This window comes from Megalopta genalis, chromosome 9 (genome assembly GCF_051020955.1).
Source record: "Megalopta genalis isolate 19385.01 chromosome 9, iyMegGena1_principal, whole genome shotgun sequence".
Lineage (NCBI taxonomy): Eukaryota > Metazoa > Arthropoda > Insecta > Hymenoptera > Halictidae > Megalopta > Megalopta genalis.
The window spans coordinates 18,313,179-18,328,359 of NC_135021.1; the positions used below are offsets into that span (position 1 = coordinate 18,313,179).

At 38.0% G+C, this 15,181-nt stretch overlaps 1 protein-coding gene across 1 annotated transcript in view; it reads right to left on the reverse strand.

Moving 5' to 3' along the window:
• Positions 1-12,473, reverse strand: part of ec (ubiquitin specific peptidase echinus) — a 120,709-nt gene extending 108,236 nt beyond the window's left edge. Inside the window, exon 1 of the mRNA XM_033477909.2 lies at positions 11,875-12,473. The gene's annotated coding sequence lies outside the window, so the exon portion shown is untranslated. The remainder of the gene's footprint in view (positions 1-11,874) is intronic.
• Positions 12,474-15,181: the final 2,708 nt, after the last annotated feature.

Here is a 15,181-nt window from a genome sequence, read left to right on the forward strand (position 1 = left end):
CAGTTAAATACGCGCGACCACGCGTGCGTTCGTCACGACGACTTCTCTCCTGCGCTTTGTAACCGGCTGCAGCTCCGCGGCCAGAAAAAAAAAATCGGACGAGGCTCCGGCAATAATCTCGCGGTCTCGCGGCCATGTGCGCGATCGCTTTCGAAACGCTTCGATCGTCGAGAGTGTGTATGTAGTCCGGGAGATAGCGTCGCCGAGCGTTACGTTTACGCGGCGACGACCTAACCTAACCTAACCGATCGAATGTGTCACGCGTCGCGAATGTACCTCGGCGCGGTCACGCCGGGAGTTTCCGCTGGAAAGATTGTTCAATTTATGTTTTCGTGTTCGACGAATAAAAGTTCGATTTCCGATCGCAGAACGGGTTGTGTTCGTTCGCGTATGCTCACCTTCGATTATTTCGTGGTACAATAGTGTGCAGCACCGCGTAGAATGCGAGTTTTGTGGTCTTGCACGGAATTGCGCGAATATTCGGAATGAATCGGTAGGATTCTGTGGACGGCACTTTTGCCGATAGAAACTTTTCTTCTTGCTGATACCGTACGGGGTGTTCGTTTTGAAAAAATTTCGAAAAATTTGTTACTGACTTGTCACTTCTAATTTTTCGAAATAATTAAGCGGGTGTCCTGGTCTAAAACCTTACAAAAACTCGATTTTTATGTATTATATTATTATTAATATTATTATATACAGGGTGTCCCAAAATTATGGTATTTCCGGGAAATTAGGGGTTCCTGGGGTTATTTGCAGTAACTTTTTCCTTTATAAAAATGTTCTACGACGCCTCGTTTACGAGATATGAACGAAAAACACTGGACCGATGAGAGATCGCGTTCGGCTGACGCCACGCCCCCGCGATCGCTGCCGCTGCGTCGGATGGCCGGCGCGACCCGGCATCGGTCGCAAGGGCGGAGCGCCGATCGCACTCGCTCTTCGATTGGTCCATGTTTTTCGTTAATAACTCGTGAACGAAGCCTCGTAGAACATTTTCGCTAAGGAAAAAGTTGCTTCAAATGATCTCGAGAACCCCTTATGTCCCGAAAATACCACAATTCTGGGACACCCTGTATATACGTATTATACATATATTGTATAATTATTATATATATTATCCTATATGTTTTAAACCGTGAACCAGCTCGTTCGAGAAGAACAAGAGAGAATTCTTGGCCACCTAGTGTGTATCCTCTTAAATTCAATTAACCGGAACGCGGCGAGCCTCCGTGAAAACCGGACGTCGTTTATCAAATCGAGGATAAATTCGATTTCATAGCCGCCCGAACGAACCATCGTGGATGGGGCTACGATTACGAATTCCTCGCGCGACGCGTTTACTGCGTATGTATACAACACCGACCAACCGTCGTTGATTTTGCCCAGGCTGCGGCCGCAGATAGGATAATCCGTTTGTGTTACACGTGTAAGGAGACGACGTGATTATCGACTGCGAAATAAAACTTACCGGCTACAACAGTTGGTGCCGGATTTTTCTGGATTGGAAAATCGTGCAACACGTTGTTATAACTTTTGAACTATTTTAGTAAATTTCAATGAAATGTGCACTGAAATATCTTGAAAGAATAGCTATTTTTTTTAAACTACAGCTGCCCTCGAAAGCGTTCGTACAGCAGAAAGAAGAAATTTGTTCAATTCAATTTTATTAGTATGTATTTTGACATAATGCTCCTTTGGAACAATAATAATAATGTATAATAATTGAAGAACATTAATTATTATATTATATTATAATATAAAATCATTATTTATAGTGTATTATATATAATTATTATTTACATTATATTACAATTATTATAAGTCGAGATGCGGCGCAGAGAACGGAGATGCAGCGATCGGGGCGAACGGATATGCGGCGAGGAGAACGGAGATGCGGCGCAGAGAACGGAAATGCGGCGCAGAGAACGGAAATGCGGCGCAGCGAACGGAGATGCGGCGGCGGGGCAAACGGATATGCGGCACAGAGAACGGATATGCGGCACAGAAAACGGAGATGCGGCGGCGTATACGTACGTACCACGTACGCCCGTACGTGCGTCGCCGCAGAACGCTCCGAAGAAAAACGAAGACCCCGAAGAAACAGGAAATCAGTGGAGCGAAAAGCCATCGCGCCAGACGGCACTTCCGGCCCGGTCTTTTGGCACGACACACTGCCCTTCCATGTTCGGTATTGTCACGGTCAAAATCCTTTACCGGACGGATAATCACAACGTCGTGAGTATGTACGATCTCCTAAATAGGCGAAACGTGGTATCTTTCACTTTACCACTTTACGGACGCTGTTCCGATGCATTATGGTTCACGCGAATATTTTTCTACGCCGAGTAACGACATTTACGTTTTCACATTTCCATCACATTCTTTTCTTACTTTGTGCCATAGAATACACTAACAAAGTTTGAACATTAAAACCTGGGACACCCTGTATAGTCACTTCGCGGTTCCCTAAGACGACCCACCGCACGATTTACGATCCAACTCGTGCCCCGGATCAGAATTAACGTTTCAATCCATTTCCATTCCGCGTTTCTGTGAACAACGATCTTCTCCTCGTACCATTCGAAGATTGCAGTCTTTTGCAGCCTTTGTCGCGACATCGTGAATCGCGGGCCGCGAATTGCGAACGGAACAACGGACCGGTAATCGAGCCCCCGGGCGATCATTTTTAATTCTCCGTAAGGCCGACGCGGTCGTATCACTACTTTTTTTCTTTTTTTTTTTCGAAATGATCGAGTCGGTGACACGCGTGTGCGACGCGACATACGTCACAGATCCGGTGGAGAATCGTTTGATCATTGCGTTCGAACGTGTTGGACAGTCGATCGATACGGCGCGCGAAAGATTTCATCGAACGAGGTTAAAAAATTGTTGTTTCGAGTTGATTGGAAAGTTTTCGTTAATTTCGAGTGAATTTTTCTATCGATCTTAATAAATAGAGTAAAAGGGTTTTATTGCATTTGCTTCGCGAAAACGTGGATCTAATTCAAAGGGCAGCACAAAGGGGCGAATTTTCATTTGAAAAATGCTCGGTTTGATTTGAAAAAAAGCGGTGACTTTGGTAATAATCTAAATTATTGTATTATTATCGAAGTCACCGCATTTTTTCATTTATAATTATTATTCAATATACATATAATAATAATAACTATATTTATTATTATTATTATTATTATATTACCATATTTAAATTTAATAATTTAATTATTATTATTATTATATTACTATATTTAAATTTAATAATTTAAATACAGTAATGTAATAATAATAATAATAAATATAATAATAATTAAATACGGCAACAACGTTATATTAACACACACACACACATACACATTAGCTATTATATCATTATAATATATATTATTATCATTATACATTATTAGTTATATTATATTAACATTAGTTATATATTGTTAGTTATTATATTATATTAACATTAGTTATATTATATTAATATATTTTATATATTGTTAGTTATTATATTATATTAACATTAGTTATATTATATTAATATATTTTATATATTGTTAGTTATTATATTATATTAACATTAGTTATACATTATTAGTTAATACATTATAATTTCCAAAAAGTGTGAGTTTAAAGAGCAAAACCTGCGCCGAAAAAATGATCCGTAAATTCGCGACCGGGAGATCGCGAATTATTTTCATATTTATTCGAACGATTCGAAATGAAGGTCTGCCCGGCGAATTTCAGCGGAATCGCGTTCCCAAGGGGTTCGCCGAAAACCGGAGAAAAAAGTCGATGGAACTCCGCGCAGCAAATATGGATTCCATTCCACCGGAATAAACGCACGCAAGATGGAAATAACTTGAGCGCCGCGCCGCGCCGCTCGGAAGTGGGTATCTTCTCGTTCGACTGTTCAAGCTTTCACGCGGCGTAAAAAAGTTCGACAAAGCGTCAAGTGTTTCGAGAACGTTTCGATCGGACCCTCCCGCGCTCCTCGCCGCTCCACCGCGATCGTAATCGAACCGACCGCGCGTCGGTGGCTTTTTTCTTTTTTTTTTACCGGCGCGTCGTCTGTGGCTCCGCGAACGAAGTTTCTATTGCGGTACGCGCGCGTTTTCTCTAACACGAACCGTTTTTCATTCGCGCGTTCGCACGTTTAATGTATGTACGTATTTCGCTCGCATCCGCGCCACTTCGATACGCCATTTGTTTCGCCGGTCCCCGCGTCTCGCGTTTCCCATGACGCGTTGCAACGCTCGAAACAACAGAAAGAAACAGGGCTGCGTGAACGATACGTATGTTTTTTGTTAGAAATATGTGATATGTTTATATTAAAAAATATATAATATGTTTGTATGAAAAATAAATAATACTCTATAAAAATAACGTTATATAATAACATTAGTTGTTATGGTATATTAACGTTAGTTGTATTATTGGTTATTATATTATATTAACGTTAGTTATATTATTAGTTACTATATTATATTAACATTAGCTATATTATTAGTTATTATATTATATTAATGTTAGCTATATTATTAGTTATTATATTATATTAACATTAGTTATATTATTAGTTACTATATTATATTAACATTAGTTATAGTATTAGTTATTATATTATATTAAAATTAGCTATATTATTAGTTATTATATTATATTAACATTAGTTATATTATTAGTTATTATATTATATGTATTATACATATATTGTATAATTATTACAATATAAATATTATTATATATTATATATATTATTATATATAATCATATTACATATTATGTATATTATTATTATACATATATATTATATTATTAAATTATATATAATTACATTATATATTACATATATTATTATCATATTATACAGGGTGTCCCAAAAACGTCTCGCAATCCGGAAACGGCGTAAATGCGGAATTTAAGCGACTTAATTCGAAATCGATGGCATTATCAATCGGCGGCCCGGGGCGGCTCGGCTCTCTTTAACACGCCCTAAATCCGGTCGCGATAGAAAATTTCGGAGTTAATGTTTCATGAAACAAGGACAGAGCAGTGCCCGCCCCGGGTGGGCGAATTAAAACCAGTCAGCTGTTCAAACAGGGAAGGGACGTGAATGAGGGAAGGATGACTGGGTTCGCGGAAGAAGCTCGAAGGCGGTTGAATAATATCGCGTATTAAAATCGCCCCGGACCTATCCCACGTCGGTCTCGCCGTCCGGAGTGCTGCCAGGCTTAGACCGTATACATAGACACTTCTTACAGAGACACTACTTAAACATAGACACTACTTATACGTAGTCACAGCTTCGGATAATTTTCTTTCAGCAAAGATAAAATCATCGACGCGACGCGTCAAACACGAGCAAGATGTATAAGCTGTGCCAGAGTCATCTCAGATAATGTATGTATGTATGTATGTTACTAGAGACAAGGATAAACCATCTATGTGACGTCACGTATGACCGAGATGCATAAGCCATGCTGATATGATATATGTGACTCGGATAGCACAGAGACGACTTAAAGGCGTCCATTTTGGGGCGTAAAATGGACGTAAAATGGACGTCTCTATTTTTGTTATTATTATTTGTTATTATTTGTTACTATTTGCTGTTATTTGTTGTTATTTGCTATTCGTTGTTATTTTTTGGTTTTGTTATTATTTGTTGTTATTTATTATTATTTATCATTATTATTTATTATTACTATACACGCACTATACACACGCCGCGTCTAGTAGCATACACGGCCTAAGTAGACGGGCAATTCCAGCGACGCCGATTGATGCACTTTCCCGACACCCGGTGTGTACCTCGGTACCTTGTACGAGTAGCCGGAGGCGATGCGTGGGTGGGCGACTCGCGACGAGCCGCGGGGACCCTCGGCGTCTCGCCGCGTCTCGTCGCGTCTCTCGGCGTCGTCTCTCAGAGTCTAAGACGGCCGGAGCGGAGCCTCTGCGGAGATTCTTTGCCCAAAAACAATCTCGGCGTTGAGTCAGAACCGTGTTTGGAAGGTGGAACGACACACGCCGTGGTCTGAATAGCCTGGCCAGACTAGATTTAAACGCACCGACGACCAGTTTTATGTGTGTGCGTGCCGGCTACGTAACTCTTTTTGCCTCCCGCGGCGAATCAAAATTCGACTACCCTTTTCTTTTCTTCTATACGATTCACGTGGACCGTCGTCTGTCTCGCCTTTGCTTTCCGACTTCCATTCACCGGTTCTCGCGCACACTCGCGATTCGCCGCTTAAATCGAGAATTACGTTTACGGCCACGGGTTCGTTAACCCTTTGTCGTGATTTCGGCATCAGCTCGACGGCTGATGAAGATTGCTCGGTAATAATGACTGGATCGTGGATTTTATGCGTTTATTGGAAAATTAAGTAGTAGATGCAATTTAATAAATGGCTTTGAAAAAAAATCGAGCCATTTATCGATTTTATTTATCTTATTTATTTCTGAATTATTTGCTCGACCTTGAACATTAATTTCTGTACCTAAATATATTGCGCCTGTTATGTTCGTAATTTTATCAGGACTCGCGAAACGTAAGAATGTTAAAAATGCGATCGGTGTCGTGCGAATTAACGTTTCAATTTTAATTTCATCACAATCAAATCGTTGTGCATAATTATCGTCGATCATTCGAGCCTCGCGGCTCGTTTTTATAGTCGTCGATTGTTAATAACTATAAAATTTAACCGCGTGGCTCGGACAATCGTAGATGCTTTTCCCAAACTGTCCATCTTTTTTTTTACAAGCTGAGAATTAATTGAAAAGTATGGTTACCCTGTTCAACATTTATTTATTTAGCACAATTATTTAGCATAAAGATAGCATAATTTGTAAATAACACTAACTCGCCGACGAGTGAAATAAAAGAATATTAAATATTTCTGCGAAACGTTAAAGAATTCGCGCAGCAGTCGACGCGCAAGCATCGAAGTAAGCAAAAGTAGCAAAAAGGAGAATATCGAGAAAATAAAACAGAAACGATCAAATAGTACGATCAACTAACTATCAGAGAACTGAATACATAGTTGCACAGCGAATACCATAACGAGAGAAGCTCGCGGAGGAAGATACGTTCGCCGCGGAATGCATCCGGTGACCTATCACGCAAAACGGCCGGCTAATTCGCGCATCCTGCGAACTTCCCATAGTTTACTTTTTTTTACTTTCGCAGCGAACTCGAGCTACCAGACGTTCATTAATACACGTACATACAGGGTGTCCTAAAATAATAGTACCTCCGAGAAATCAGAGATTCCTGAGATCATTTGAAGCAACTTTTTCCTTTAGAAAAATTTTCTCCGAGGCTTCGTTCACGAGTTATTCACGAAAAACGTGGACCTATCGGAGCGCGAGTGTGGCCAACGCTCCGCCCCTGAGGTCAGTGCCGCGTCGCGCCGGCCATCCGACGCAGCGGCGGTGACCGCGGGGGCGTGGCGTCAGCCGTACGCGATCTCTCTCATTGGTCCAGCGTTTTTCGTTAATAACTCGTTAACGATGCCTCGAAGAACATTTCTGTAAAGGAATAAGTTGCTTCAAATCACCTCAGAAATCTCTCGTTTCTCGGAAATACCATAATACCGGGACAACCTGTATATACACCCTGTATATCGCGGAATTCGCATTGTTGCTTCCGTTAGACCGTATCCGAGCTGGATCGAATCGAGCTTATCGAGCGTTTCAGTGGCAAACATTTAAATCGCACGATAGCGGCGATGAGAAGGATCTGTCAGATATCGGCAGCACAAACATACGTTACCCGGTATACCGTCGTGGGATTAATTTCAATGTACCGGGTGTCCCATGCGAATAGGGCGCAATGACGAAACGAGTTTCTGTCATTTTTTGGAGAATTATTTCGTCGATATTTATTTCAACATCGACATCGAATCTCGTGTAATTCTAAGCCAGGCTTAACTAGCATATGTGTATGTAGTATATTTAAACAAAAACTTAACAAAATATCATATTTCTATGTTGCAATTAATAGATAATAGAAATATACAAATATATCGTTTCTTTTGTTTCTGTTTAAATATCAGTAAAAATGTCGAAATTTGTCTCCATTTTTGTCTCCAAGCTTTTAGGGAGATTTAACATGAATTTTAAATATAAATTTAAAATTCATTATAAATTAGTATATAAATAGTAGTATAGTATATAAACAGTATATAAATACTAATTTATAATTTATACTAATTTTAAATTTATATACTAATTTATAATTTATACTAATTTTAAATTTATATACTACTTTATAATTTATATTAACTTTAAATTTATATACTAATTTATAATTTATACTAATTTAAAATTTATATACTACTTTATATATAAATTTTTGCGACATATAAACAAACTAATAAATAGGATAGGTTAAAGTTTTAAATAACATGTACAGAGTTATAATATACACTATAGACATACAGAATACTATACAGGTATATTTCGTTGCTATCCTATAAACTTCGATCGTAGACTTCAACGGCGAGTAGCGCAATTTTTCGCATATCCGTTTCCACGTGCACCGAGTCAAATTTATATTTGGCTAAGGATAAAGTCGGAGGTATTATTATCGATATGATTCACAGACCGGCTTGTTACGTCCGTGTGTGCGTAAACAGATGCATCGCACGCAAGATAAGCCTTGCAAAAGGCCTTCGAAGCGTTTTCTCCCTTTCGCGTCTCGCGTGCGCATGCGACAGAAAGGAGAAAAAAAAAGTGCAGTGTCGAACACGGTAAACGGTTCATTGTTCTCGCCGGGAAACAATAACGTGTGTGTGGGTCTTTCGAATCTGTCCGCTGACGAAATTCGTCGCTCGACAATGGAGTAAAAAAGAAAAAGAAAGAAAAAAAATTAAAAACATACCACGCTTCTGGACACAATTGCCGACCGATTTCCACTTTCCGAATGCGTTTACATTTTGCAATCCGCGCCGTTACAATGCGCTCGCCGCGTTATTACGTTTATTATTAGATCACGTCGAATACAACAAGGGATTGAATTTAACGATTGATTTTTAATTGTGAACTTTTGTCAAGAAACATGAAGAACAACACTGTTGTTCACAATTTTTGGAGGAACGTCTATTTTTTAACAGATATTTCAAAGTTAAAAATCTGTGTAAGTAAAACAGTAAAAGGAGTCTATATTAATTTTCAATTTACTTTGCATTGATAAGGAATATTATATTAAGGAACATATATATAAATATAATATAATGTAATATAATGTAAATGTAATGTAAATGTAATTGTAATGTAAATATAATTGTAATGTAAATATAATTGTAATGTAAATATAATTGTAATGTAAATGTAATTGTAATGTAAATGTAATTGTAATGTAAATGTAATTGTAATGTAATGCAAATGTAATGCAATTGTAATGCAACTGTAATGCAATTGTAATGTAATTGTAATGTAATTGTAACGTAATGTAACGTAATATAATAATTAAATAAATATTTCGTTTTTCTTTTGCAATAATCGTAATAAGTTGAAATTAAATAGAACGATATCTGCGTTTATTTTTGTCATAAACGCATCGTATTCGCAGTCCGGTGATGTTATAAATAGTCCAATTTCAGATGAAAGAAGAAAACTGAAACCGAAGCATCAAACTCGTCGGCAAACTCGTTCGCGACACTTTGATTATCGCGTCAATCATTATGACGGACAGAGCTCTTCATACGGATATAAAAATAAAACTCTTTGCTGACGTCGCATCGCGAGCGAACCAAATCTTCTTGCAGCAACTTCTACGATTCGAGAAAGTTAAATCATTCGTGCTGACAATATTATTATACATAGCGAGTCACGAAAGTGTTCGTACACACCTTTCTAAACGCAATCATAACTGTTTTTTTAAACCGAACTAAATGACTTGAATATTTTTTTAGATGATAGAGGGACTAGTCTACTAGACACGATGACTGGAGTGAATTCTTCTTTTTTCTAATTTTCCTATTACTTGGAATGACAGAAAAATAAAAATCTCTACTTTTTTACATTTTTTCAAATAATATAATAGTATTACTACTATAATATAATTATAATAGTATAATTCTTATAATAGTATTACTATATAATATAATACTATATATAATAGTATTATATTATAATACTTATAATAGTATTACTACTATAATATAATTATAATAGTATAATTCTTATAATAGTATTACTATATAATATAATACTATATATAATAGTATTATATTATAATACTTATATAATAGTATTACTACTATAATATAATTATAATAATAATATAATCATAATATAATTATAATAGTATCACTACTATAATATAATTATAATAATAGTATAATTATAACAGTATTACTATTATAACATAATTATAATTATATTATAAAAAGAGTCTCCAATCGCACGGAAATCAACGAAAAATATTTTCCAACATTTGAACGAAGTGAAAGAACACCTTTCGCGCAGATAAAATCGATGTCGCTGCGAATAGCATTTCGATAATGTCAACGGCGCGCCGTCAACGCGAAAGTCGCAACAAAAAAAAACGAGGAATCGAAGAGCGCGCGCGCGAAAATCGCGGCGGAGGAGCGGATCCGGAGCACCTTGGACGAAAGTGCAAGGTTAAATCGGCTAAGATCGTCCTGCTGTGCCGAATGTGCTAGTTGCAATTACAAGTTGCCTGCGCGACACGCTTTCTTTATTGTCAAAGATGCGTCGGTTGTCGCGCGGCGTGACGAAGGTCGTTTGTCAACGCGGACTGCTGTCGGGCAATTTGCAAATCGTGATGTAACGCCTCCGTGCCAATTTGTATGTTTTCAGTAGAAAAAACAAAAAAACCGTTGTTCGTTCGCATAATATTTCAAACAAGACGTTCGACAAGATCGTGCACGTGTTCGGTAAATATTATCGCTATCTAACCCTTTCCACTCGAAATTGTAAAAATTTTTCTAGAAATTCTACAAATTGTTCACGTTTCGAAATAATTCGATTCGTCAAATTAACTTATATATACAAATATATGTTAAGTTAATTAACTTAATTATATATTATGTATTATATATTATTAAAATTAAATTATATATATAATAATAATATATAATTGTTATTATATTAATTAATATATAATTAAGTTAATTAACTTAATATATATTTATATATATATATATAAGTTAATTTATATATCATTTAGTTTATTGGTTCGTTTATTATGAACGTATTATTATGAACAGTCAGACGAAATGTCATAATGAAATCATTTAAATCAATTTTTAATGAAATTATATATTTTCTGTAAATTAAGATTTGTCATCCAGTTTACAAAGTAATTTAGTAAATAATTTACCACCTGAATTTGTGAAGAATATTAACTATTGTAAAATAAGCCTTTTCTCTATTCCAATAATTTGAAAACGTTATGTCAATATAACAACATAAAAATATTCTCAAATTCTCCCGACGTCTTCTTACTTTCGTATTTAACCCAACCACTGTTGCCATAAACGCATCAAATCCGCAAAACTACTTATCGAGATAACTGACGATCGAAAACTGAAACTCCTTCAACATTTCCTCAAAAAAAAAAAAAAACGGAAGTCCTTACACCATATGAGCCGTTTATTTTGAAAGTGGCATAAGTCACTTTTTCAAACAAAATCGAGTTAATGGTAACACTAATTACAATTGAACGGTATCTCTCCATTAAAAAAAAAAGTGACTTATGCCACTTTCAAAATAAACGACTTATATATTGTTCCTTCCACAGAAGATAAAATTGCTTAAACAGCACGTAAACAACTATCCAACTCACCCCCCCCCCCCCAAAAAAACAAGAAACTTAACCCCCCCATGCAATAACATCGAACAATCTACTACCTTCGTGTCACGCAGCATGGGTCCAACAGAGCGTGTCTGGATCCTCTTGGAAAAATCCTTTCGTCGATCTCACTGTATACTTATCGATCAAAGTCAAACTTGTCTACGGTGAGCGATGCACAACGTAGCAGCGCGCGAAATGCGCGCGGATATCCAGTCGCGCTGTCGCACAAAAATTGACATCCGGCGCCGCGCCGCGATTCGTCTAAACACTAACAATTCGCCGGGCGTGTTCGATTACGAACTTGTCATCCGCTAGGGCGAGGACGAAGGCCGGAGGATCCTCGCGCGCGCAGTTTCCGGGCAACGTAAACACACGCGCGCGTCGAGTTGCGTCGGAATCGAGAAAAGATGACAGCCGCCGAAAGTTGAACACCGGTAAGATTAATCGAACGAGACGGGACCGATATACGTAGCGGACGGAATTAATCGGTGTTTTTTGGCCGTTGTATTTCCACTTGTATATCTCCGATGGGAAAGAAAAGGCACGAACTGATGGGATCACAACGTTGAACCATTAGTTGGAAGCCGCGGCGAGGCCACGAGACCAGAGTCAGTCAGTCACCGCTCGGCAGTCGGAGTACACTGCAAGCCGAACCTCGCCGCCACGCGACTCCGTACTCGAAAGCGGAGCCGCGCAAGATGGTCGACGGCCGCGGCGGGCTCTTTCATTGGCTGCTCTCAGGTACCGCCGGCACTGTTATCGCCCGGCGAAACACGGCGAAACGCGCCACACGAAATCGCTGATAACGATATACCTGCTGCGGGTGTCTTTTGTTTAGAATTCCGTGGAAAATTCGTGCGTGTTTTTTATTTTATTTATATCTAAGCCGCCCGAAAGATAACGGATGTCGAGTTCGAATCATTGAGCCGTTTATTTTGAAAGTGGCCTGAGTCCGTTCATGCTTAAATTGAGATATTTAAGTATAAAGTTATATTTATAATTAGTTATTTTATTATATTTATAATAGTATAATATATTTATTATAATAATAATATATTATTATTATATAATAATTAATATATTAATTCGATTAAAAATATACGTATAGGATACGTGATGAGTCATACTGCTTGAGTGTATCGAAAGGAGTTAAATTTAATTCGAATATATTATCGAGGAAAAACAATGACCAATGAGGGGCGAGCGCACGACTGGCGCTAAGCGGCCGCGCCAATCAGCGGGACTGGGCTTCGCGCGCTCGTTGGCTGGGCCGCCTCGCATCAGCCGTACTCGATTCTTATTGGTCACTGCTTTTTCGTTAATAACTCGTTAACGGTGCCTCGGAGAGAATTTTTGTAAAGGAAAAAGTTGCTTCGAATCACCTCAGGAACCCCACATTTCCCGCAAATACCATAATTTCGGGACACCCTAAACTATAAAAAAAAAAGAAACCGTGTTGCAAGGCTCGAACAATCGTATCTTCTTTTCCCAAATTGTCCATTTCTCTGCACAATTCGAATTCGTCAATTAGGAAGAATTTACTATATTTATGTGTAACACGACAATAACACGCAAATATAATAGCGATCGATTACATTGCTCCCGTTAATATGAAATGAAACGTGATCGCACCGTTCGGCAATTAAAATTCACTCAACAGGTCAGATTAAAGCCCAGTCGAAGCTGCATCGAGAATTACATTTTCGTCGAGGGGTTAATTAACGATCGCACGAACGAAGGTGTTTTCCGTGCGGCACCGGACCCTGCAAGGAACGCAGCTCTTAACTGCAAATTTCCGGTAGTCCACATTCTAAACGAAATGGACGACGTACACACATGCAGGCGTCTGAAGAAATTCTATCGGCCGGATCATATGTGCATACCGGGTCGCTTAGAAGCTCTTTCATTTCCGATTCTGTTTCGTTCCCTCCGTTACACCACGGCTTTCCCGAGGGCACTGTCGCGAGTGGCTGCGAACACGATGATTCGTCCCTTCCCATCGTCCCCGCCTTTTTGAACGAATCGTCGATGCCGTTCACGCGAGCTTATGCAAATTTTCCGCAGCGAAACGAGCAAACGTGAAAACATTTCTTTCGACGCTCCGACAACATTTTTATCAGGAACTTGAGAATCGGTCGATCTATCCGCTACAAAACAAATAAGTAATTACATTATATAATTATATAATTTTTATATAATTTTTGTTTATCCAGCAACTTCGTATTTATCTATTTCAATATTTTTAGTTCGGTTTAATCGATATTAGGAACAAATTAGAATTGAAACGTTTAAATTACTGGTTTAAATTATAAATTATAAAATTAAATTATAAAATTATTACTGTTCCGAATTATAAATTATTATACTGTATTGAATATTAAAACAGTACAATAGGCGAAAACGTGTGCAAATAAGAAATAAGAATCTCGTTGAACATTAAGAAACATTCTACATCCTCATAATTTTACCTAAAAATCGAAAAGTAGATCGCTTCGAACTGCTCGGATAATTTTATCGTTAATACAAAAAAAAAAAGAGACAGAAAAAGAACGCAGCCGCAAAAAAACTCGCACTTTGTTCACAGTTAAACTCGCTCCGATCTCAACGTGCTACGCGATACAAATGACAGAAATTCCTGTGAATCGAGCCGCGCACGCTTAAACACAGGGTTAAGTTCCAATCTAGCACGCAACCGGAAACACGAGCGCTTCGACCAAACAATATGTACTTTCGCGAAAAAGGAGAGCACAACAATGGCGAATAATAACGGCGAACAGCGTGTGCAATATACACTCACGCGAGGGAAGCTTTGACCAACGCTTCTTCGACAGTTGGCATTGCTTCCCTATAAATGCTATAAATGCGTCCGAATTTCTCCAGAAATTTTCCTTTCCTTCGCCGAACGCCATTTTCAATCCTTCTGAAATTGATCTTTTCTTCAAAACTGATTTTTAAAGAAACACTGCTAATTATATTCGTTCTTCGCCGACATTAATTATTTTAATGACAGTTTAACAATAAATTAATTGTGACAATATCTAATTTCTTCGTCATAGTTGGATATTGTCGCGAATGTTTTTCGTAGCAGCTGTCGCGTTCCCACCCTTGTGAAACTCGAAAAACGTGCGATGCCGGATACGTACAGTAATGTTTCCCTTACTGACGCTCGAGTTACAGTAATGTCTCTCTAATTGACGCCCAGATTGATCAGAATAATGGACAATATGGTAAGAGGAGATACGATTATTCGAGGCTTGCGGTTTATTTTTATAGTTATAATATAATATATAATATAATATTTATAGTTATATAATAATATCCATTTTTGCGGACAACCTGAGCGTCAGTAAGGGAGACATTACC